Source organism: Ictidomys tridecemlineatus, chromosome 1, assembly GCF_052094955.1.
Source record: "Ictidomys tridecemlineatus isolate mIctTri1 chromosome 1, mIctTri1.hap1, whole genome shotgun sequence".
NCBI lineage: Eukaryota > Metazoa > Chordata > Mammalia > Rodentia > Sciuridae > Ictidomys > Ictidomys tridecemlineatus.
Window position 1 is genome coordinate 143,015,975 of NC_135477.1, and position 26,855 is coordinate 143,042,829.

The 26,855-nt window shown below is 33.3% G+C and overlaps 1 long non-coding RNA gene across 1 annotated transcript in view; it reads left to right on the forward strand.

Moving 5' to 3' along the window:
* Nucleotides 1-26,122, forward strand: part of LOC144366440 (uncharacterized) — a 48,352-nt gene extending 22,230 nt beyond the window's left edge. The window contains exon 3 of the long non-coding RNA XR_013425533.1: nt 25,042-26,122. This is a non-coding gene — a long non-coding RNA (uncharacterized LOC144366440). The remainder of the gene's footprint in view (nt 1-25,041) is intronic.
* The last annotated feature ends 733 nt before the right edge of the window (nt 26,123-26,855 follow it).

A 26,855-nucleotide genomic window follows, 5' to 3' on the forward strand; every position in this document is an offset into this window, starting at 1 on the left:
GGAGGAAAGGAAACAGCAGGAGAAAATGATTTCTCAAGTTTATAGCAACAAAAATATCATTTTTTTTCCTTCAAAGAGTTCTTACCTCTGAGAATTAATGCTACCCCATGAAAACCCCACACATAAAATGTTAGTTATCCATGAATCAGAAATATACTGATTGGAAAATACCTCATTTTAATGCTCCTGATACAGACCCTTAAGTATAATGAAAGATTAGATAGAAATCCCCCAATGTCTAAACATTTAACTACAGATATAGAGGTGCTCTGGTACTCTGCAGGTCTTGACTTAGTTTAAATGAAAATGGAAAAACCCAATACCAAAATGTATGGGATATCCTAAAAGCAGTACTAAAGGGAGATTTATAGCACCTCAAAGGGACTAAGAAAAACAAATAAACAAACAATAACAAAAAAACCCAAAAATTAGTAGGAAAAAAATGAGCATAGAAGTTATTAACATTAGAGCAGAAATAAAATGGAGATTTAAAAAGTAATCAAGAAGACCTATCAACAAAGAGTTGATTATTTGAAAAAATAAATAAAATAGACAAACTCAGAGCTAGATCTTGAAAGGAGAGATCAAAAAAAGAGATTAAAAAGGAGACATTCACAACTGACACCACAAAAAGCAAAAGTTTGTTAGATATGATTATGAACAAGTTTATGCTAACAAACAAAACATTCAAGAAGAAATGAACAAATTCCTAAACCCATACACCTTGCCAAATACAAATCTTGAAGAATTAGAAAATCTGAGCAGACGAAAAATAAATAACAAGACTGAATCAGCAATAAAAATCTTCCTATCAATGTAAAGCCCAGGGCCACACAACTTTACTGCTGAATTCTAACAAACAAACATTTAAAGAAAAACACTAATTCTTTCTAAGTCATTCTAAAAAAAAAAAAGAACATTAAGGAGTTCTTGCAAACACATTCTACAGGCCAGCATTACTAATACAAAAAGCAGATAAAGATAAAATTAATAAAAAAATAAAAGAAAGAAAAAAGGAAAAGAAAATTTCAGGCCAATATTCTTTAATGTACATAAACATTAAAATTCTCATGAAAATACTATCCAATTGAATATAACAGCTATTCAAAAGATTATTGATCATAATTAAGAGGGAGCCATCCCAGGGATACAAGGATGGCTCAATATGTACAAACAAATAAATGTGATTTACTATGTTGTGGTTTGGATTTGAGGTTTATCTAGAAAAGCTTGTGTATTAGGCAATGTAAAATATTCAGAACTGCAATCATTAGAATATGAGAGTTGTATCTTTTTTTTTTTTTTTATTGGTTGTTCACAACATTACAAAGCTCTTGACATATCATACTTCGAACAATAGTTTCAAGTGAGTTATGAACTCCCATTTTTACCCCAAATACAGATTGCAGAATCACATAGGTTACACATTCACATTTTTACATAATGCCATACTAGTGACTGATGTATTCTGCTACCTTTCCTATCCTCTACTATCCCCCTCCCCCCCATCTTTGAGAGTTGTATCTTCATTGGTGGATTAATCCATTTGATGAATTGATAATTTGAATGGACTAGCGGGTAGGAACTGTAGGCAAATGGAACAAGGGTGGAGGAAGAAAGTCTCTGGGGAAGTAAGGACTAGATCTTGCCCCTGCCCTCTTCCCTGCTTCCTGGATGCCATGAGTAAAGCTGCATTTTCACCTCCAGCCCCAATTGCCATGATGTTTTACCTCAAATTGAATGGAGCAATGGAATCAGACAACCATTGACTGAACCTCTGAAACCATGAGTCCAAAATAAATTTTCCCTCCCCTAAGTTGCTCTTGTCAGGCATTTTGTTCACATAATTAAAAAGTTAACTAACAAGAAATTGGTACTGAAAAGTGAGGCTGTTGTTGTGAGAAACCTGAGCATATGGTTCAGAAGCTTTTGGAACCATTTTGTGGGAGGTAATTGGAGAAGTTTTGGGGAATGAAGGTTGTAGAAGTCTTAGAATGTGGTAAGCAGTGCCTACCGGGTGATTTTGTTGGGAGCTCAGAAGACCAGACTACCTAGAGCAATTGGGTCAGTAACAATTATGCTCATGAGAACTCTGACAGAAATAAGAACTCTACTGGAAATTGGACCAGAGGCTACAGGTGTTACATTTGGACAAAGAATGTATCTACATGATGTGTATGATCTGAGAGTTTCTGTGAGAATGAATTTAAAGGAAAGGGACTAACTAATTTGGTGGAAGAAGTTTCAAATCAGCACAACATTTATGCAGAGGAATGGTTGTTGGTTGCCTTTATACAAATCTACTGGGAGAAATAGGAGTGGAAAGCAAAAGAAAAAAGATTTGAAAAACTTTCAATTTGCCAGAGGAAAAGCACATTTGAAATTGAGGCCAAGGAAAGGTGTGGTTGCAGAGAAGAACCCTTGGGAGCACCCTGCTCACACAGGGGTTCCTAGAAAGTGGTTTTCTCAAGAGTAATTTTACCACTCTCCCCTGCATAGGCACTCAGCGGCTCTTACAGCCCCAGTCCAAGGGGGCATAGCCATTACTAAAACTTGCTGCAGACACTCGCAGTATCCACATTATGCTGGTTTTGCAGAAATGTAGAAGAGTAGAATCCAGGGGTCATGAAGGCTTCCACTAAGATTTCAAAGGAAAGCCTGAGAGGCCAGGCAAAGTGTAGCAGGGTCAGAATCCCTGCAGGCAGCCCCAGAGAGGGCAGCACATGAAGCTGTGAAAATAAAGCTAAAGCTACAATGGAGACTCTAGGAATTAAGAGATGCCAGGAATGTGGAACATCTGCTGACAAAAGCTGCAGGAAGCAAGCTGAGCCAGGCAAAAAGAGACCATGTCTGCTAAAGCCACTGAGGCCAAAGGGACAGGGCCCTCCAAGCCCTTTGAGACTCACCTCTTGCCACTATGTGCCCAGAATCCCAGACATGGAGCTACAGGACTTGTTTGCCCAGCTGGGTTCAGTTTTGCTTTGGTCCCTCCCTTATTTCTATGTCCCTGTTTCTCCATTTTCAATGGGGAATGTTAACTCTGTGCCATTGTATGCTGGATGTATGAAACTCATTATTGATCTTTAGAGTGGCTCCCAGCTAAGAGTTTTCTTTGAGTCTCAGAGGAAGCTTTGGACTTGGACTTTGGGGCAACAATGAAACTGTTAGGACCATGGAGACTCTTGTTGATGAATTGAATGTAATCTGCACTGCAATATGGACAAGAACTTTCTGGGGCCTTGTGCAGATTTTTATGGTTTTGATATGTTAGGCCATGTAAAATGCTCAGAGATGCAATATCTAGGGTAACAGAACTGTAACTTGTTCAGTGGATGAAGTCATTTCATAAATTAAAAATTTGAGTGGACTACTGGGTGGCAACTGTAGAGAAGTGGAGCATGATCAAAGGAAGTAAGTCACTGAAAGTATGACCTTGGATTATATCTTGTGCTTGACACACCTCCCCCCCCCCTCTCTCTCTCTCCCTCTCTCTCTCTCTCTCTCCTGGTTGTCATGAGCTGAGCAGCTTACCTCTGCCATGTTCTTCTGCCATGATAGTTGCCTTACATTGTAACCATAGCAATGGAGTCGGCCAGCCACAGAACCACGGACTATACCTCTGAAAAAGTGAGCCCAAATAGACTTTTCCTCCTCTATGTTATTCTCATGTATTTTGGTCACAGAAACAAAAAGCTGATTAACACATACCATGTTGACAGAAAGAAATTCAAAACCATATGTCTATCATGATAGTTGCAAGAAAGATATTTAATAAAATTCTACATCTCTTCATGATAAAAATGCTAAAAAAATGAGGCATACAAGTAATATACTTTGCCATAATTTCATAGAATTATAAGCCAAGCATTAACATTACACTGAAGGGAGGAAGAACGAAAGCTTTCTCTCTGAAATCTTGACTAAAACAAAGATAAACACCTTCACCACATTTGTTTTTCATAGCTCTGGATGCTCTAGTCAGAGCCATTAGGCAAGGGAAGAAAGAAAAGGCATCCAAATTAGAAAATGTGAAGTCACACTGCAATTCTGTTCAGATGATGCAATCTTATACAAACAAATCCCCAAAGACTGTGCCAAAAACTGTTACAGGTAATTGATGAATTCAGCAGTTTCAGGAGTTTCAATCAACTCAAAAATACCAGGAGTGTTATTATATGCCAACATAAAATTATCTGAAACAGAAATCAAGAAAGTAATTCCATTTACAATAGATACAAAAAATACGTAGGGATAAATTTAACCAAAAAGGTGACAGATATAGAGTGAAAATTATACAACATTGATGAAATAAATTGAAAATAACCCCCCAAAATGACATTCTATGTTCATGAAGTGGAAGTCTTCAACCAATATTTTTAAATGTCCATACTTCTCAGGCCAAGTAATAGATTCAATATAATCTCTATTGTAATACCAGCAGTATTTCTCACAGAAATAGAAAAAATTAAATAACCTAAAATTTATATGAAAGTTGAAATACCCTGAACCATCAGAATCATTTTGTCCAAAAAGAATCAAACAGGATGCATTACATGATGTGACTTAAAAACATACTATACAACTGTAGTGATTAAAGCATGATATTTGCATAAAAACAAACATGATAAACAATGGAGCTGAATAAAGAGCCTATAATAAACCCACACATCTGTGTCAATTGACTTTTGACAAACGTGCTAAGAATATGCATTGAAAAAAGTCTTCAATAAATCTTGGTGAAAAAATGGGGTATCCGCATGCAGAAGTCACAAATATGAGTCACAAAGATCAATTCAAAATGGATTAAAGACAAATGATGGACCCAAAACTACAATATTAGAAGAAAATAGAGGAAATGCTTCAGAACTTTGAAATAGACAATGGTTATTCTTGGGCAAGACCCATAAAACTCAAGAAACAATAGAAAAATAGACATTAAACTGAAAATCATCTACATGGCAAAGGAAACAATTATCAGCATACAGAACCAGCCTGCAGAATGGGAAAATACTCTTGCAATGTATACACCTAAAATGGTGATATTATTTAGAACATAGAAGGAACTCCAAAAACTAAAAGTTAAAAAAACCTAAATAATTGGGAATTATATATAAATAAAATAATTTCTCAAAAAGAAGACATACAAATTGCCAATAGGATATGAAAAACAGCATCACTAAACATCAAGAAAATGCAAAACATAATGAGATATCATCTCATTGCAATAAGATTAACTACTATTAAAGAGACTGAACATAAAAAGTGCTAGCCAGGAGGTGGAGAAACGGGAACCCTTGCACACTTTGGGGGGAAATGTAAGTTAGTATGGTCACTATGAACAACAGTATGGAAGTTCCTCAAAAAATTAAAAATAGAACTAGTATTTGATCTGAAGATTCACTCCTGGGTATTTACCTAAAGGAAATGGGAAATCAGTATATCGAAAAGGCATCTATATTCCTACCTTTAGTTATTTCAGTGTTATTCACAGTAGCCAAGAAGTGAACAAAACCTAAATATCCATAAACAGAGTAATGTATTAAAAATTACCATTTGGCTATAAGAAAAAATGAAATCTTTCATTTTTGATATGGATGGAATTGAAAATAATTATGCTGAATTAAATTAGTGCGGGACAGAAAGACAAGGACTGCATGTTTACACACATAGGCAGAATGTAAAGCATTTGATCTCATTGAAGTAGAATGTAAATTTTTTTTTTCAGTTTTGCAGCCACAGTTACTCAGGAACAAGAAACTTTGGTGCAGTATTATACAGTATGGTGACTATCAATACAAATAATGTAATTTACATTTTTTTTAGAAATTATGAAAAAGAAGTTTATATTGAAGGGAATAATAATCCACAGGTTTCCTATATAACAACTAATTACCAAAATGTCATGGAGAGAAATTCTGAGAGCTGTATCACAAGGGCTTAGAAAACATATTACCATTTCACATCCTTGAAAACTGACTCTACTGTATATTTAACACAGATAAATCTCAAAAGAACTTTGAGAGAATCAAGGATTGTCTTCCACTGAGGTGACTGCTTACCTATTATATTTTGGAGCTAATTATGAATGTCATTTATTGCAAAAATAATTTCCTCTCAAAATAGTTAAAGTTTACTGTCTACTCCCCCCTCCCCTCTTTCTACCCTAGAGATAACTATCAATCTTAATTTGTTTTTGTTGTTGTTGTTGTTTTGTTTTGTTTTGGGTGCTAGGTATTTAACCCAGGTGCACTCTACCCCTGAGGCACATTCCCAGCCCTTTCTCCTTTTTGTTTTTGAGCCAGAGTTTTACTAAGTTACTTAGGACTTCACTAAGTTGCTGAGCTGGCCTTGGATTGTAATCCTCCTGTCTCACTCTCTGAAGTTGCTAGAATTATAGACACGAATCAACACACACAGTCATATTTTCATTTTTATTTGTTTTTAATTTTTTGAAAATTGTAGATGAACCCATTAATTTTGTTTTATTTATTTATTTTTATGTGGTGCTGAGGATCAAACCCAGTGCCTCACATATACCACTGGATCAGAGCTGCAGCCCCCATATTTTTATATTTTAATGTAGCCAAAATTTTGAATCTTTTTAGAAAATTTTTGTTTTTCTCTTTAAAAGTAACTCCTCCCAACACAAAATCATTCAGATATAATCCTGTATTTTATTCTTGGCCTTTAAGTCATCTGGAATCATGATTTTTTTAAAGGTGGGGATTGAATTTTTAATATGGTTCAATATGGGAAAATGTCTGTTTTTATAGACTTGGATACCAGGAAGCTGATCAACCTTCTTGGTTTGCTGGGGACTCAGGTTTTCATGGGACTTTTCAATGCTAAAATGAGAAAGTCCCAGGCAACTGCTTGTATCACCCTGATACCAAAACTAGACAGAGACTCATCAAAGAAATAAAACTTCAAACCAAGATCCCTAATGAATATAGATGCAAACACATGTAATTAACACATGCAAGTGATGGTAAGTTTCTGCTAAGGAACAAGCATTAAACACATAAATTCTGGAATTCCTCTCTCATGGAAAGCAAAATCTGTTTCTAGATATGACGAGATATGGTTCAGGAAACCTTCCTGCTTACTGATCCCTGACAAAGGTGAGATGTCATCAAATAAGTAAAACACATAGGATGCCTTTCTCTTAAGGGGTGTTTTCCCTTCTTCTGATCTCAAGCAAAATTGGACTGTTCCTGGAGGATAGCTGGGAACTCTCTTGCTTCAAGAATCCTATACAAATACAAAGCAGAATGCTGTTGCCATTTAGGTTGAAGCAGGTATTTGCTTGTGTTCAAGACTTCCCTAGTATAAAATGCAATTTTGTTGCTGTGGGGAAGGGACACAAATTCTGAGAATGTGCATCTCCCTAATCACTGCGGCTCAGGGTCATAAGAACTAGCGACCAGATAGATGACTGAGTCCCTGCACATTACCTGATTTTACTAACTTCCAAGAATTAAAACTGTTTACCTCAGTGTTTAGCCATCCTTTTCAAACAGTGTCCAAAATCTGATGTTAAAATTTGAAAGAGGCAGAAATAAACATGAGAAAAGGGCCCATCATCAACAGATACAATGTTCAACAGAACTAGACTCAGGAGACAGTATGCATATATTGAAACTATTTGACAAGGATTTTAAAATAACTGAGACATATGTGTTCAGACATAAGTGACTAGATGGGGAATTTTAACATAGAGATGAAAATATAAAATAAATCAAACGAAATGACAAAGATAAAAATGTGATATCAATTTAGAAAATTTTTTTCCAAGTTTATTTAAAAATTGAATGCATTAGAGAAATCACAACATATATTGATACCAATTGAAAGTTTCCAAACTGAGATCTATATATGAATAAGTAAGAAAAACAATAACTAAGACTATTAATGTGTGGTTTAATTTATGTGTTATGAGTCCCTACCAACCATAGGAGAGAAGAGATAAATGTTGTAGAATTTGAAAGGTAATGAAGAATTATTTAATGAAAGATAACCAACTACAGATCCAAGAGGCTCAGAATACTAAAAGCAAGTCAAATACAAATAATTACATATGTGAGTATATCAGAGTCAAACTGCTGAAAACCAAAGGTGAATTAAAAGTATTAAAAGTTATTCAAGTTAGAAGCACAACACATTTAAAGAAATAGATACAAAAGTGACATCAGAAAGCATGCAATCCAGAAGAAAATGGAGTGATATGCATTCCTGAGAGAAAGAGCAATCCAACCAAAACCTTAAATAAATGGTGAGAAAAATCATTTAAGGAGAGAACACATGACACCAGGTAAATTTATAAATATACAAAAAATTAACAGTGACAGTTATCACAAAAATGTAAGAAAATGTATAAGATATATATTTATTTATTTTATATCTCTTTAAAAGCAAATATAAAAACAAAAAAGTGGTATTTTTAGTGGTTATAATTGCTAAAGTTCAAGTAGAAGAAAAACATAAAAAAAGACAGAGGAAACATAAAATAATACTCTATGTTTTATGCTACATTGAAGAAGTGCAATATTATCTGAAGGTAAACCATTATGTGCTGCGCCTCTCCCCTGACTCAGGCAATGACAAGGCCCTACTGAGGTGGATGGCGCAAGGCGTCCATCCTCTGGAGGAGCGCAGTATGTTTCTGGGAATAGGCTGATTTGTTTTTGTATTCCTTTAATAAGTATAGTTGTGATTTCTCATATGACCATTAAGTATAAAGGAAAAAACATGACTTTCCCAATTAATTCAACTATTCTAAAGAATAGATCTGTTTGCTCTAAATGCAATGATTCAGCTGTGGAGCATAAATTGTTAATGTCTAATGAAAAACTCCCTGTATTCCTGTCAAGGAAGTTTTTGAGAAATTAAATTAAAATCTAGAGAAGAAAAATTAATGTTAAGAAGACAGATTAGTGCTTATGCCGTAACTATGGCACCGGTTCCAGTCAGTAAGTCAAGAAAGAATAGTCAAGGTATAGGCCTATAGTTTGAGACATTTCTAACTATTATTAAAAGTTAACTAAGCAGAAATAGCTCAAAGCAAAACGCGAACTGAAAGTACAAATGCTTGCTTATGCATAAGCCAAGATACATTCTTCTATTCTAATTGTAGCTACGTAATATTTTGTTTCTTTGAATAATGATTCCTATTTTGTAACCACAAAGTACTGTGAGCCTGCAAAAATGAAAAGTATATATGATCAACTTCACAAGTAAAGATTGGGATCAACACCTTCAGTGTGGTGTCTGTGTTGTTTCTCCACCCCTCTTTCGCCGACTCCTCACCATCCGTTCGTCTCCTGAGACCCCCTGTTAGAACTGGTCTCCGACAATTATGAACTAAAGATATAAATTTGAAATACTAGAAAAATCACTAGAAAACAGATAATAAGAAATTTAAGCAATAGTCCTCAATGGAGTTAAAATAGAATAATGTAAATAATACCAGAAGGCATAAAAAAAGAAAATGAAAAAACAAGAAAGATGGAAAAATTTGTCAACAAAAAAGAAGAAAACATACAAACTCAAAAAAATAATTTCTTTAAAAATGTAATTGGTCTAAACACTGCAACAAAAAGATAAAGATTGTTAGGGGCTGGGGTTGTGGCTTAGAGGAAAGAGTGCTCACTTAGCATGCATCAGACACTGGGTTCAATCCTCAGCACCACATAAAAATAAAATACAGGTATTGTATCCACCTACAACTAAAAAGGAATTTTTTTTAAAAGTTAGTTGGTTATCAAAGCTGTACATGGGATAAATGTTTGCAAGACACATATGTGAAGAGATATACACAGTAAAATTAAAAGAATGAAAGAGATATGCCTTTACAACATTAATGAAAGAAAAACTATAGTGTAAATATCAGAAAAAGCATATTTCAAACAAGAAGTTTTTCCAGGGAGAAAAATCAACTCATTGATATTTTCAAAACTTTCAATTTAATAACATCAGAATATACATTATTTTCAAGAGAAGATGAAACGTTCACAAAGAGACATCACAACCTGAGCCACAGAGGAAATTTTAATACATTTTTTAAAAAATGAATTCATAAAAACTGTGATCTGACTATGCTAAAATTAAATTATATATTTATAAGTAACAGTTATATGTATATGAAAAAATCTTCAAGTAATCACAAAGTAGAACACGTTTCTACATAATCCATGGTTCAAAAAATCACAAAGTAAATTAGACAATATTTGTATTGAATGAAAATTAAAACAACATATCAAAATTTGTGGAATACAGCAAAAACACTATTTTGAAAGAAATTTATAGCATTCAATGCTCATAATAAAAACTTCTAATAATGATATTGGCTTTTAATGTAATAACCTAGAAAGGAAAGATCAAATTAAAATCAAATCAAGTATAAGAAAGTAAATAAGAAAGAAAAGAATTAAAATTTATAATATAGAAAATTAAAGGAATAAAGATAAAAGCACAATGCTTTTAAAAATATTGATAAAACTCTAGACAGACTCTTCAAGAAATTTATGTTTGAATAGAAACACACTCATGTACATATGTATATGTGGTGTCAAGTCAATTTGATGAAGATATTGGTTTTAACATGATGCTGGGATGACTGAATATTCATGGGAAAAAATTAGGCTTGTTCTTACTTATTATATATTACAGACAAAATTTAGTGGAAAAGGATCATAAATATAAATCTAAGTCCTTAATAAAAAATATGAAGAAACACACATGAAAAATATTTGTGACAACAAAGTATGTTTTACGGTATCCAAAGCTAAATTATAAAAAAAAAAAAAAGTAAATTGGATCAGATCAAAATTACAATGTGTGCTTTCAAAGATTGTTAGAAATTATAAGCCATAGATTGGAAGAAAATATTTACAAAACACGTATGTAATAGAAGACTAATATCCACAATATGAAACTAACTCTTATAACTGAATGTATAGCCAAGTGCTGCGGTGCACACCTCCAATCCCAGCTACTCCAGAGGCTGAGGCACAAGACTGGGAAGTTTAGGCCAACCCAAGCAATTTAGCAAGACTCTCTCTCAAAATAAAAAAAAAGAAATAAAAAATAAAAAAGGTCTGGGAAATAGATTTATGATTCATCACCCTTGGTTTTGACTCTTAAAACCATATTATTATTTCTTATAAAGGTAAACATGTTTTCCATATGACTTAGCAATTTTACTCTCAGGTATTTACTCAAGAAAACTAAAAGTATATGTTCACACAAATATAGGTATGCATATGCTCACAGCTGCTTATTTATAACAGCCTAGATATACAAACAATCTAAATACACATCCAATGGTAAAAAGATCAACATGTTTTTCATATAGCCTATATTTCAGTCTTTTGCCATGACCAAAGACCTGATGAGAACAATTAGAAGGGAAGAACTTTATTTGGGGGCTCATGGTTTCAGAGTTCTCAGTGGCTGACTTTGTTGCTTTTGCTTTGGGAATGAGGTGAGTCAAATATGAGCTTCAGATCAGAGTGGAAGGGTGAGGCAGAGAGAAGCTGCTCAGGACATGAAACCAGGAAGCAGAGAGAAACTAAGTTCAGCTCACAAAATATAAATGACATAAGCCCATCACCAATAACACACCTCCTCCAGCCATAGCCTAGATGCCTACAGCTACCACTCAGTTGATTCTTGACAGGGATTAATGCACTGATCAGGTTAAGGCTCTCATAATCCAAACATTTCACATCTAAACATTCTTGCATTATCTCACACATGAGCTTTTTGGGAAAACTATAGCAATTTTGATAATAGAACACTACTTAGCATCACAAAGAACTGTTGATACATTCAACACTAGAAGAATCTCAAAAGAATAAAGTTAAGGGAAGGGATACAGATTTAAAAAAAAGGGCACATGAAAATATGTAGCATGATTCCATTTCTATAATATTCTAGAAAAGGCAAAACTACGGAGAATGAGTATGGTAGAGGAAATTAGCTGCAAAGTGGCATAACTGAATTTTTTGGATGATGGATATTTTGTATATTTTGATTACAATTGTATTTATTTTATACTGTATTATATATATTATATTGTATTGTATTTTATACTGTAGAGGTCTGTCAAAATTCATCAAACTGTATACTTGAAAAGGTAAACTTGAATATATGTGAATTATTCATCAATGAACGTAATTTTAAAAGACAAAAAGACCTATGTATTTTGTCATGTACACATCTAAATCAATATTTTGTGGCCCTGAAAGTTTTACCATAATATATGTTTACTCACATTTCCTAGTAAAATTAGGAAATTTTAATTAGGAAATTTTAGGAAAATTAGTAAATTTTACTAGGAAACACCTAAATTACTTCCACCTTCTAAGCAGCAGAAGTATTGTTGCAGTTTGCCCTGGAATACATGCCTGAGAATAGAATTGCTGTCATAAAAAGCACACAATTAGTTTACCTTAATAAAACCAATCTGCCTACTCAGGTGACTGCTTCCATCTAAATGGAAAGATAACAAAATCTCGTGTGAAGACAGGCTCTGCCCTAGGTGACACCCACACCCTTTACCTCAGTATCTTGAGAAAAAAAAATGACTTTTTTCACTGATTGTTTCTATCATTTGGACATAATTATTGTTATTTTCATCATCCTCCTATAGCTACAGTATGCTTTCTGTAATTGGCCTTCTTCATGCTGTGTCTCTCAGCAGTTTTTTAATTCTTCCTTTGGATCATTCCATTTCTTCTCTGCTATCTGATTCATGCTTGCTGGCTTTCAGAGACTCTTTCAAATTCTAATTTGATTTTAACATTTTTCCTATGTTCTTTCACCTATCATCCAGATTTCCAGAGGAAAAAAAACAAAACAAGCTAGCTGCTCAGTCAGATTTTTGAGAATCAGTAATCTCAAGAAGCTCATAAATTCAACTTCACTCTAATCTCTTCTTTGTCACATTTGGAAAGATTAATTGAGTAATTAACATCCACAGTCTACATATATTTGAATATACAATTGGAAAACGTATTCAACTTATTGCATTCTGAACAAAACTAAAGACACTGCACTTTTAAAATTTGTAATTACATAAACAGTTAGATTAGCTACAATATATCACTATCTATTTGGTCTTCCACATCTGCATGTTCCTCATCCATGGGTTCAACCAAACTTGGATAGAAAATATTTTTAAAAATGTGTCTGTGTTGAACAAATACAGACTTTTTTTGTCACTATTTTCTAAACAATACAGTATAACAACTGCTTGCACAACATTTACATCATATTATGTTTTACAAGTAATTTAGAGATTATTTAAAGTATACAGGAAGATTGTTTAGGTCATAGACAAATACTACACCATTTTATATAAAACACATTTTTTATTGGCAGAGAGTTTCTGAACTAATCCCTTATGGATAAAGGAAGATGGTTATAGATATATACATATACACACGTTTGTTCTTTTGTGCCTCTCTCAATAAACCATTTATAAAATTAAGCATGGATTTTTTTTCTGGTTGTTTGATCTATGATCTAAATTTAATTTCCCGAATTGCAATGTTGTAAGTATAGAATTAAATTTTCTGCTTTTCTGTAATTAGGCACTAAGGAGTAACTGTAGTATTTATATTTGTCATAAATTATAAGGCATATTAAGAACTTGTTATGCAGAAGTTGCTATAGAACAGCTCTTTTTATTTTTAAGGGAAAAGACAATTCCACTGTTCTTCAGTACCCTTTAATGAAATGAAAATACAAAAATCTAGCTGAATTCATCTCAAGAATTTGGTTTTACAAGGCTTTATGTGACACAGCCACTTATGATTATGATTTCTGATATTTAATATTAAGAGCAATCATTAAAACCTGAACCATGGATTCATAAAGTTATCATAATGAAGTATTTTCAGGCAACTTTAAAAATTTACTTAAATCCAAGTAATTAACAATGTGTCATTATTTTAAGCACTTTTAGTAATGCATATTTCTTACAATATTCATCATCATTCTTTTTAAGTATTCCTAAATTTAATTTGTTTTTATAATTTGTTTTTCCCTTTAATGTGAGTAGTAGTGTGTATCTGATATTATAGACTGATTGAAGAAGAGTTCCTGCCTCCCAGCCCTAGAATAAATACAGTAGTCCTTTTTTTCTCTAATGTTGATTGTATGCAAAACATATTAAATCACCAATTATTTGGCTTTAAAGCATAAACACTTCAGTTAATTTTGGTTTATTTTAGATAGAGCATTAATATCTGGGATACATAAAGAACTCAAAAAACTTACCACTAACAAAACAAAACAAAATAACCCATTCAATAAATGGGCAAAGGAACTGAACAGACACTTCATAGAAGAAGAAATATGATCGGTCAACAAATATATGAAAGAATGTTTAACATCTCTAGCAATTAAAGAAATGCAAATTAAAACCACTGAGATTTTATCTCACTCCAGTCAGAATGGCAAATATCAAAAAAACAAGTAATAATAAATGTTGGCAAGGATGTGGGGGAAAAGGTATACTCATACATTGCTGGTGGGACTGAAAATTGGTGCAACCATTCTGGAAAGCAGTATGAAAGTCCTCAGAAATCTTGGAATGGAACAACCATTTGACCCAGCTATCCCACTCTTCAGCATATACCCAAAGGACTTAGAATCAGCACATTATAAAGATGTAGCCACATCAATGTTTATAGAAGCTCAATTCACAATAGCTAAGCTATGGAACCAACCTGGTACCCTTCAATGGATGATTGGATAAAGAAAATGTGGTATATATACATAGTAGAATATTAATGTGCCATAACAAATAATGAAGTTATGGCATTTACTAGTAAATGGATGGAACTAGAGACTATCATGCTAAGTGAAATAAGCCAATCCCCCAAATCAAATGATAAATGTTCTCTCTGATATTTGGCTGCTAACAAAAACAATAAGGGGTGGGGGAGGAAAAAAAGAAGTTCATTGGATTATACAAAGAGAAATGAAGGGACGGGAGAAGGATAGGAATGGGAAAGACAGTAGAATGAGTCAGACATATCTTTCATATGTATCTATATGAATACACAACCAGTGTAACTCCACATTATGTACAACCAGAAGAATGAGAAGTTATATATCATATATGTATAATATGTCAAAATACATTCTACTTTCATGTATAAGTAAAAAGAATAAATAAATAAAAATCTTTTTAAAAATCCATGCGTTCTTTAAGAAGCTTGCCTAAAATTGTCCCCAAAATCCCAAGCTTGCCAAAAGCAGAGACAAAACAACCTCAGAAGTAGTTCATGAGTGACATTCTCAGCAAAAAAAAAAAAAAAAAAAAAAAAAAAAAAAAAAGTCTGAGTGGACAAACTGCATAGATTCCTAACAGATTGTTCAAAATGAACATTCTGGAGAGTGTATCTGACACACCTCCTCCTGATCCCCATCCTCCTCATATCCTCAGGTTTCTCCTCCACTCCAGCTATTTCTCTAGCAAGGAGCTGGTGCAGGAGTAATCTTTCATCCTGTGTCTCGGCAGTATTACCTAGGCCTGGGGTTTCTCTGCAGCCATCTCATGGACCGCCCTTAGGAACCTGCTCAGCCAATTCTGATGCATGTCCTAGCTTGAAGGTACTTGCCAAGATGAGGAAGCAAAACCACAAAGACAGTGGAGTAGTCAGTCTATCAACAGGTAATATGAACAACATACTCTGAATGACCCACAGGATTTTAAGGTTAATTGGATAATTTATTGGATTTCTTTGCATAAAACAATGAGCAAATAGGTGAAATTATTTTCAGACACTATTAAATCACTCACAGACTAAAAAAAAAAAAGGCATTTTCTTATTACATTTTGTTTCCCAAGAAGTTGTCAAAGGGAAAAATAATGTGTTAACCTAATTAGAAGAATAAAGTGTTATAGGTACATCTCCAACAAAAATTTGCCTTCTCATCTTATTGTAGACACATATGAATAAAAGTATTCACTTATTATCTAATTCTCTGTTCCATCAAACTACTCCAAAGTAACATACACAGTTATGTGTCACATATATAAAAACATAACCCCAGCACATGCACACAACAAGCTGTGATTCTACAGGATAGTTATGTTGTCTACTTTGCTAAAGATATCCAGGAGTCTGTCAAATCCAGCTCCTAATACCTAGAGTGATGCTGAGATGGAAGACACGTCCTTGAGACCACTATAAAGTGAAGGAGCTGGATTTAACAAATCTGGATTAAGACTAAAACCCTGAGGACGACAAAGTCTCAGATTACCAGCTCTTAGCCCCAGTAGAAATAAATAAAATCCTCTTTGGAAAAAAACATCTCTAAGTCAGATGCAGTTTCTCACAAGTTAAGGTCAACCAAGTGTAGTTAATATTATTTTTAATCACAGAAACACAACTAGAAAATATAATCGAGGGAGAATCAGCAGAAACTAAAAAGATTATATCTTTAGACACACTTCAGATAAAGAAATCATAAAAAATAGATAAACTAATGTAAAATAATCAAATTATAAAAGAAAGAAAGTTATTTTTTTCCCAGTATACAACTAACAAAAACTATTACTATTATAAAAAATGATCTGGAAAAGAACCAAGTGAAATTCTAGAATAAAGATTTAAAATTAATGGATAGGACACAAAATGGCCAAAAGGTTATTAGAGAATTAGAACACAAAACTGAAGAAAGCATCTTTGTCATAGTTAAGAGATATGAGGAAATAGAAAATACAATACAATGTCAGTTGAAAATAAAGAACAAATGAAAAATTTTGTGGTTTAATTGCAATCTCAGAACAAGAGAATGGAAAAGCTAATGATCTCTAAGAAAAAAAGACAAAAATGTATAATGTATGTAACCAGTAGAATACATTCCTATGCTTTCTATGAAATTAACCTCATCTATATAGCAAAAGGGGAATAATTGAATTATTTAACTAAAGCAAACCACCCTAAGGCGGGAATGACTCATTTATTATTGACCAACTCTTTCAATGACTTTCCATAGACTTTTGTTTATGTAGGAGAGATGTTTTTTGAGTGCCTTTTGAGTACCCAGCATAGGCAAAATTGCAATATTCATCATTAAAATAATAAAATATTAAGTGTGCTTTTATTATTTTACATAATGATATCAATTTTGTAAGAGTTGCAAATAGTCGTCATATTGTAAGATGGTATATAATACACAGTATTCATGCTCACAAATGTAATATTTTTACTGTGGTAAAAATGTATCAATGATGGTGAGTCAGAGGATTCTAATCTCAGTTCTTGATTTGCCATTAAGTAGATGATTGATCTTAATTAATGAATGGGTGTGGTCTTGATTTTCTATTTGTTGCATCTGGTTTTTGCTCTGTTTTTTGCAGTAAAAAAAAAAAAGTGTTTAAAAAGAAAAGACCAGAATTTGACTCCTGTTCTACTTCTTTCAAATTATGAGTTATTCAATCAGTATAGATATAAATTAGTAAATTGGATAAAATGTCTCCTATGAGTTTGGAAACGTAATACTAGAGTTAACTCCCATTTTTAAAAACTTTGTCTCTAGTATAAATCCCTTTCAGTCTAGCCTGGTTTAGTGTGGGCTGAGTTACACTTCTAATGACTGGGGAGAGATGCCTGCCTGAGATAGGAAGGACAGACCCTGTTCCTATAAATGTCACAATGATTCAGGGATAGAGCTGTGGTACAGGATGACAGTTTTAAAGTCTATTACACAATGTTAATTACTGTGGTCTTGATTATATTTCTACAATTTTCCTGTCATGAGGAAATAGTTAAAACATTTTCAGTACATGATATTCTAATAAAAGTTCACATAGACCATGGGATCTGCTTAGGTTTCTTTTATATTTTCTATAAGTTTCCTAGAAATATTATTTTATGACAAGTGTGGTTTTGTTACTAAGAAGACTGATAAAGATCCTTATGTACTCTCAGTAAAGAGTGAACTGTGCCATAGGTGTCCATCTGAGAAATGAAACCTTATCCCTGCCATTAGGGAGATTCCATGATGATTTCAAAGTTCCTAGAGGAAGCTGGAGTAATGGGATGAGCTTCAGCAGGGGTTTAGAGAGAGTGCTGAGAGATTATTTAGAGACACTAAAAACAGGGGTTGAGAGACATCTTCGAAGGTGAAAACATATCTCATTAATTATATAAATGAAAGGGAGGGGAAGATGGTGAATGATCCAAGGTCTGGTTACAGCCAAAATTCTTCACGGAAAGATGCAGTTCCTTCATGCAAATATGTCTACTCCTGAGTTTTTTCTGCTACTTTGACCTCTGTCTTATTGACAAAATTTCCTTTCATACACAGGAACCTGAAGAGGATTCTGTACAATCTCTAAACACTACTCAACATAACCCTTTTTTGTTTGTGGATAGTCCATAAAGAAGTCAATACAGTTCTGTAATTTATTGAGATGTCAGCTCCACAAACTTAGTTGGAGCTGGCCAAGACAAGCTACATCTTCTTTCTCTCTTTCTAAAGATGCATTGACCTCATGCAGGGAACACTTCAAGGAGTTTCTTTTGAGTAATCAATACATTTCTATATTTATAAGCCTAATCAGAGCCCATCTGCTTTTCTACTAAAGTACTGCTCAATGAGAGAGTCACATAATCAAAATTATAAACTTTATTGCATTGATTTTTTTGTTCTACTTGTTATTCAGACCACAAAAATAATTAAATATTTTCATTTTAATAACTACAACTTGACACAAAATCATTTGTTGGGAAAATATTTCCCGAACGTCAGGACTACGGTATCTTCTACTCCCAGTCCTGCCATTTCTCATTCTAATTATTAGTCTTTAACAGATCTAAGAATTGTTTCAAATGCCCTAGTCTTGAAACTGACCAGCTGTTCCCCAGGCCACATATGCCATTGAAGTCATTACCACAGCTGCCTGGTACTGACCTCAATGGCAGTGGCACAGAGCTAGTCTGCAGAGAGACTGCAGCCTCACATTATAAATACTGAAGAGTCGTCTCTAAACACGTGCATTTCACTACTTTCTCAGTGGCTGTTTTGCTAAGGCAAGTGCCAGCTGCCCTTATTCATAGAGCAGCAAGCACCTTTAAATTGAAGTCACATTTTCTTCATCTAGAGGTGGAGAAAACAGAGCTAGTGAATATTTAACTGGCTCCTTCAAAGGGCAGGCTCACAGTAGAGAAATAAGGAGGAAATATTACAAAATATAACTGACATCTTACAACAAAGAAGGTAGGCTAGATTCTAATTTGCTGATGTTAAGTCAATGCAGCGTTCTGTATTAGGTGGCCAGTCATTTCACTTCACACTGGTCCACGTACCTTTATTACATGGTTTGTAGAGAAGAAATATGTGGGGGTGAAACCAGTTCACTTCTTCCTGCTGCATCCAAGCCACTGCCTCTGCTGCTGGGCATTTTCTCTAACAAGGAAGCTTTTCCACTGAGGCATATGAATAGGAGCCTAAGGCACCTAATCCTTGGCATTTTCACTTTGTATCTGAATGTGCTGTTAGGATAATTTAGACCATATGCTGTTTTCACATTACAATAAATGTGCCCTTTTTGGCTTTTAGGCTTTCTCAGTTATGGGATTTCTGAATTAGAACCTTCAGTTCAGTTCTCTTTCACTCTCTTAAACTCTCAAAAAAAAAAAAAAAAAAGAAAGAAATCAACCAGAGTTATTTTTCTCATGACCAAATTATCAGCCTATAGAAATCCAAAGAATATTTGTTGAAAATCAATATTTCTATTTTCATTGTAATAGAAAAAATAATTCATAAGTGTTTTATGATTTTTACTTAAGTATCTGTTGTTTCAGTGAAGATAGTTATAAAAACAATAGTTGTTTCTATCTCAAAATTTACCCTTTTTTCTCTGTATTTTTCATGTCAGCATTCTCTGTATCTTATGTTACATCAACATGGCAAAATACATTTTTAATAATACATATAAAATGTATTTATTATTGTAATTAATCTTGTAAATAGCAGTCAATTCTGTAATCTAAAAATTAACTGTAAACTTTCTAGATGCCAAAATTTATCTTAATTGTATTTCTTTATGGATTTGTAGGGTTTTTGCAAAAAACAAAATCCCACAAGTCTGTCTTTAAGGTCCCAAGGCAGCAAAACAAAAGGAATTCTAATAATGCTGTACGACAACAGTGAATTTGCAGTAAATATAGCTAACACTACTATTATGAAGATTGCTAAATCTAGCTAGCATAGACCTCAAAGCTTGATGTACAATACTATTTTCAGACAATAAGAAAAATATAATTCCAGAGAAGTCTATTTGTAGTAAACACTGCCTTCAAACTGTGATATTGCTTGGGCTTCCATAGTGGCAAGGAATGTGGTGATTTCTGAAATAAACAGGAGTACTTACTTAGGCCAAAACATACATTTAATTTCCTCCTCCTCATCTTTAGTATCTACAGGACTTGACTGGCAAAGTCCTGTAGATATAAGATAACTCTAATTTAATCTCCTGGGATTTCATATTGAGATAGCATTCACTCTTCGATACAATATCAATGTGACATTTATCTCTGTAGGGCACGGTTACTGATTCTGGGCACCAATAGATTCTATAGTCAAGTTTACTCCTTTTTTCATGCGAACAGTCAAAATATTGGTCTCAACTTTGTATGCCCTTAGATTTTAGACTCAGAAGAATTTTGGTTCTTTGAGAAATGTATCTGGAAGAGGTTTATATTGCAGTGGAAACTGAAGTGCTCAATTAATGAGTGCTCAAGTAGAAATCATTGAATGAGAATGGAAAGTGTATGTGTATATGTCATTATAAATACATATTTATATGAATATTATATTTTCTTCAGAAATAGAGCATTCCTCATGTATTAAACCTTTAGAAATTCATTTTTAATATAGTTAGTGGTTAAACATTGCTTCATTAAACCTTTAAATATTCAATTTTAAGATGGTTAGTGGTTAAACCTTGCTTAGTTGTACGATATATTTTTATTTGGCCTTTCTTGTATTGCAAATGCCACTATAAACTACTACAACAATGAGAGCAAAAATGATAACAGTTAAAATACATCAAAGAATGCTTTTTTACATAAATATTCTACCAGTCTAGACAGAAGGACACATTTGCTTCATGAGATCAATCAGGAATCCAATGTATTAGTCAGGTGGTTTTGTTTGTTTGTTTGTTTTTATTGTTGTTGTTATTGTGTGTCACTATGACAAAACAAAAAAAAACCCCACGAATCTGAAAAGAAGAATGTAGAGGAAGAAGAGTTTATTTTGGGTTCACAGTTTCAGAGATTCAGATTGTGGGTGGCTGACTCCATCACTCTGAGCCTGATGAGGCTGAACATCATGGCAGAAGGGCATGGTAGAGGAAAATTGCTCAGCTCAAGACAGTTGGGAAGCAGAGAGAGAGTGTGGAGATCCAGGAACAAAATATATTCCCCATGGGTTTGCCCTAAGAGACCTATTTTTCTCCTACCATGCTTCACCTGCCTACAGTTACCACCTACTAGTCCACTCAAACTATTAATCGATAAATGGATTAATTTATAAATTAGGTTTACAACTCTCACAGTGTAATCATTTCACCACTGAACACTGCTACATTGGATACCATGTTTCCAATACATGAGATTTTTCAGGAAACACTTCCTATGTGAACTGTAACATTCAAGCTTTCTTCTACTGTTTCTCTTTCATTACCACCTGTTTGTCATCCTCATTAACATCCTTTTAATTGGCTTGCTCACACCACATCTATTCCAATTCACCAGATTTATTAAAAAGAACTACATTGCAAGCAAGGTTGTTTTAAGTGGCATGAATCATAAACTGAACACCCCAATATTATTCATGTACCATTGGCTAGTAGTTCATTATAGGTGCCCACCTAACTTCACAGTAGGCTGGTAAAAGTTGTTTCTATCTTAGGGTTCATGAAGTCAACTAAGGGTGGTGGTGTGGGTGGGAGAAGAAAAGGAGTTCTACTATTTGAATTTAAAAGAGTAATGATGATGGAGGCAAATTAGTAACTCTTCTATAATTTCTTTGGAGCATTTAGGTTAACTTCAATATTTTTGCTTTTTGCAATCATCCTAAAACCAAAATGTATATCTTTGATTAAAGCACCAATTAAATGTAAACCAAAATGGAAAATCTGATATAATTACAAATAAAGAACACTTTTGTTTTAACCACCACCTCAATAACAAAAACTCATCTTAGAATGAAATTCTTATGTATAAACTTTGTGTATATCTATAATTTCTTAATTATTTCCTTAGGACAAAATTTCAGAAGTCCAATTGCTCTTTCAAAGAGAATATAACCTTAAGGCTTTCAATATATTTTAACAAAGTATCTTTCAAAACTCTGTACTAATTTATACTTCAATAGAAAATGCACCAGGATGTGTTTCTTTTGATCCTTTTGCAAAGAGCTTTATTGAAGTATAATTTATATACCATAAAAGTCTCCCATTGACACTTATATTTCTATGGCTTTTAGTGGATTTATGCAGTTGTGTAACCATCATCACAATATTAGAACATCCCCTTCACCCTGAACAATTTCCTCTTGCCTATTTGCAGTCATTCCCTGCTCCTACACCCTGGTCTCAGGCAAACACTGCTGTCTCTTAGGTTTTTGCCTTTTTTAGAAATTTTATATAAATGGAATCATGTAGTTCACAGTCTTTTGTTTCTGGTTTCTTTCACTGTTTTTTTTTTTTTAACTAATTTGAGCATTGTCCATATTGTAGCACATACCCAGGACCTGTTGATTATTGTGGTTGACTGGCACTCCATGGTATAAACATGATGCATTTTGCTATACTTTTATCAGATGATGGGTATTTGGATTGTGACCAGCTTCTTAATATTATGAATAATACCACAGTGAATGTTTTTCTTTTTTTTAAGTCCCTGCATGGAATAGGTTTTTGTTGTTTTTCTCAATCTTGCTAGAATTTTTTCAATAAATCAATTTTAAATGTGAGGATACAAATAACTGCATATTCATTTACTGTTGTAAGACAAAATAATATTGCAATATTGTTAAGAGGAGCAGCATTTTTCCAGAAACAGTGTTAATTCAAAATGACAGTTCACATTCCAAAGCCCCAAGTTCTTACAGGTTTTGTTTGTTCAGAAGAGAGAGACTCTTTTGTTTGAACTGAGAAGAGGTGACACTTTCTTTCTTAAGATCTTGGCACACACTACGCTCTTCCACAACAAATTAGAAAACATTGACTCATGATTTGAATGTGTTTCATACAGTTTCTTTTATTTTATAAATTTCATATACACATTCAACAGTGTATATGAGTAGCTATAATGTGCCAGTCACCATATTGAAGTGAGAAAACAAAACAGAATAGAACACAGTCCTTGTCTTCATGGAGATTATAAACTAAGGAGGCAGTCACAGTACAAAGTTATTTATGAAAGGGTAAGAACTCTGAGATCTATAAAATGATACCGCATTCAACTTTAGGAGGTCAAGTACGGATTGCCAATGGATTCCTTCAGATTGCCAAGCTGAAACCTGAAGGATAAATTGAGTTATCTAAGAAAATATGAGACAATCATATTAAGGAGGTAATAACATAAAATGCCTTGGAATCTGGAGAACTTGGAATTGTTAAGGAAATAAAGATTATTATTATGGCCTTACCAAAGCTTGTGGGAGAGAAGTAATAACAAAGAAGCCAGAGAAGCAAGAAGGGGAAAAATCATAGAAGTATTCATAAGTCACATTAAAGACATATAAGTAATCTATTTTCACCAGTGTCTTCCTTGATAATTTCTATTCATATCCACAGGCTCAGCTAAAACTTGATTCCTCTAAGACAATTATGAGGACCCATAATACATGGTTTCACTCCATCAACAAGCACACTGAAATCTTCATTTAGAATTCTAGTGATGTAGACATGTGAAGTAGGTCTATCTCCTCTACTAGAATTTAAGCTCTAACGCAGTGTATTGAAAGCGTTTAGTTTAATACTATTTTCATTATTTTATCACACATTTGACTTGCTTATGGAGTGCTCTCAACAAATTTGTATTAGATGAGAGAAGGAAAGAATTTACTCTTTGTCATATAGACAGTAAATAGGCCCTGGTGATTTTTAAGCATATATGTGTTTTAAAGAGGTCACAGAGTTGTTGAGATTAGCCTAAACAAAGAGTGAAACACTGGCTGTTACAAAAGACAAATTAATATCATAGACTACTCATTCAGATCTCAATGATATTCATTTCAAATTTTATGCTTTTTAATTGTCATAATTTTGTGAAGTAGATCCTGTCACTATTTTTACTCACATCAGAAGTTAAGGCTCAGATTAATTAAGCAAACTGGCCAAGATCAACACTGTAGAGGGTGGGGACAGCATCCAAACCCTGGAATTCTGATTCTATGTATTGATTTCTATGTTCTATTGCCTCCAATTTGTCAGGAAAATAGTAAAATTGACCTCAATTAAGACATCTTTCCTAGATGTTGGAGTAGAAAGAAGTAGAAAGTTCCAGGAAAAGGATAAAAGACAGAAGAGAATTGCTATAGTGGTAGAAAATCTGACTTGGCTACCTGGAGGGCCCAGAATCTCATAAGGACTAGAGCAACATAAGGCTGAGGAGTTAAATGGAAGACAGCGGGTCCAGGCTCCATCCCATAAGCCACGGTCAGGGGTTTGGTGTTTATCCAAAAAGCACTGGGAATCCAATAAAATCTTTTAGCAAGGCAGTGTTAACAATCAAAAGTTAGTGAAAGGATTTGTAGAAAGAAAGGGAAAATGACACAGCTTGAGATAGAGTAGATGCCTTAGGAAATCAGTTGTTGAAACTATCCAAACAAGGTTGCTGATATCTTAGACTGCAATGACAGAAATGTAGTTGGAAAAAATGGATATACCTGAATTTATTTATTTTATTTTATTTCATTTTTTTTGTACTGAGGATTAAACCCAGGGGTGCTTTACCACTGACCTATATACTCAACTATTTTTTATGTTTTATTTTGAGACAGGTTCTTGCTAAATTGCTGAGGATCTGGCTAAGTTCCTGAAGCTGGCCTTGAACTTGTGATGCTCTATTTAAGGCTCCTGAGTTGCTGAGATTAATGTGTATGCCACCAAGCCTGGCTTATCTGAAACTTTTAGAAGAAAATATTAAATGCAAAAGACAATGGACTGGTGACTCTAAGGAGCAGAAAAGGATGGGATTGGACAACGGGCAATGCCTGTCTCAGAATAAAAAAAAAAAATTACATATATTTCTAAACTTTTCCTAAGGGAAGGGGAAAAGCCTTGGTACAGATTCAGGTAAGTCAGAATGTGATAAAAGAAAACTGAAATTCTGTTAGATTTTACTTACTCTAGAAAGTAGACGGTTGGGTCATTGCCTTATAGTGAAGGGGGAATTAATTTCATTATATATCAGGAGGGTCAAGAACTAAAATTATTTCACAACATATTGTTTAACAGCTACATAATATAATCTATGACAAGGAGGCAGAAAATGAAAGACTACATGAAGGAATAAGCAATTTTACACGTATTTCTTAGAAGATGATTTAGTATAATAACTATATCAAGTCTTACACTAAATTTCAATTAAGAAGACCACAATAAAAAAGCTAACCATATTTTCATTTTTTAAATTTATATATGACAACAGAATGCATTACAATTCTTACTATATACATAGAGCACAATTTTTCGTATCTCTGGTTGTATACATAGTATATTCACACCAATTTGTGTCTTCATACTTGTACTTTGGATAATAATGATTATCAAATTCCACCATTATTAATTACCCCATGCCCCCTCCCTTCCCCTCCAACCCCACTGCCCTAAATAGAGTTTGTCTATTCCTCCCATGCTCCCTCTCCCTATCCCACTATGAATCAGCCTCCTTATATCAAAGAAAACATTTGGCATTTGGTTTTTTGGGGTTGGCTAACTTCACTTAGCATTATCTTCCATATTTTCATTTTTGATACGAATTTTTTAAAAGATTCAAATCCATATGGAAAAATAAAGATATAAAACTAGGAGAAAGTATTTTATTCGATTTGGAAGTTTATTATAAGGGTAACATCAATAAAGTATATAAAGAGAAATATAAATGGAATAAACATATATGAGAAGTTATATACATATACTATATGATTATGTATGTGTGAATTTATAATATGATAAAAATTTTAAAAATAATGGTAAAATTGGCTTTTTAGCAAATAGTTTCATAATAGCTGTACTCTCACTTTGAAAAAAATACTGAACCACTGTAGCATTCTTCATAGAGAAATGAATTCAAAATGGATAACAAACACAAATGTACGGAAAAATTATATGTGAACTAAAATAAGGATTAAAAGTATATTAGAGAATGGATGACTTTATGTAAAAATTCTAAGTTTAGAACCATAAAATTGTAACATATTTGACTATGTAAAATTGCCAGAATGACAAAATAAAAGCATAAAATATATTAGAAAAAAATAATATTCTGGGAAAAAATATCACCACATAGACCAATGATGTAGATTAATTTTCTTAATACCCAGAAAGCTGCATCAAAAATTTCCACAAAGTAGCAAATACTGTAGAAAAGTAGATGAAGAACACTACACTGCAGTTAAAAGAATATAAAAATTGTGAACATGAAAAGGTACTTAATCTCACTCATGTAAATCTGAAAAATAATGCAACTAACATTAGAATTATAATTCATTTTATTTACTAAGTCATGTTGGAAATTGCATAGAAAAATGGAAATTTATTTTAAATTATTATTGGGAATATAGTTTAGTACAACTTCAATGGACAGAAATTT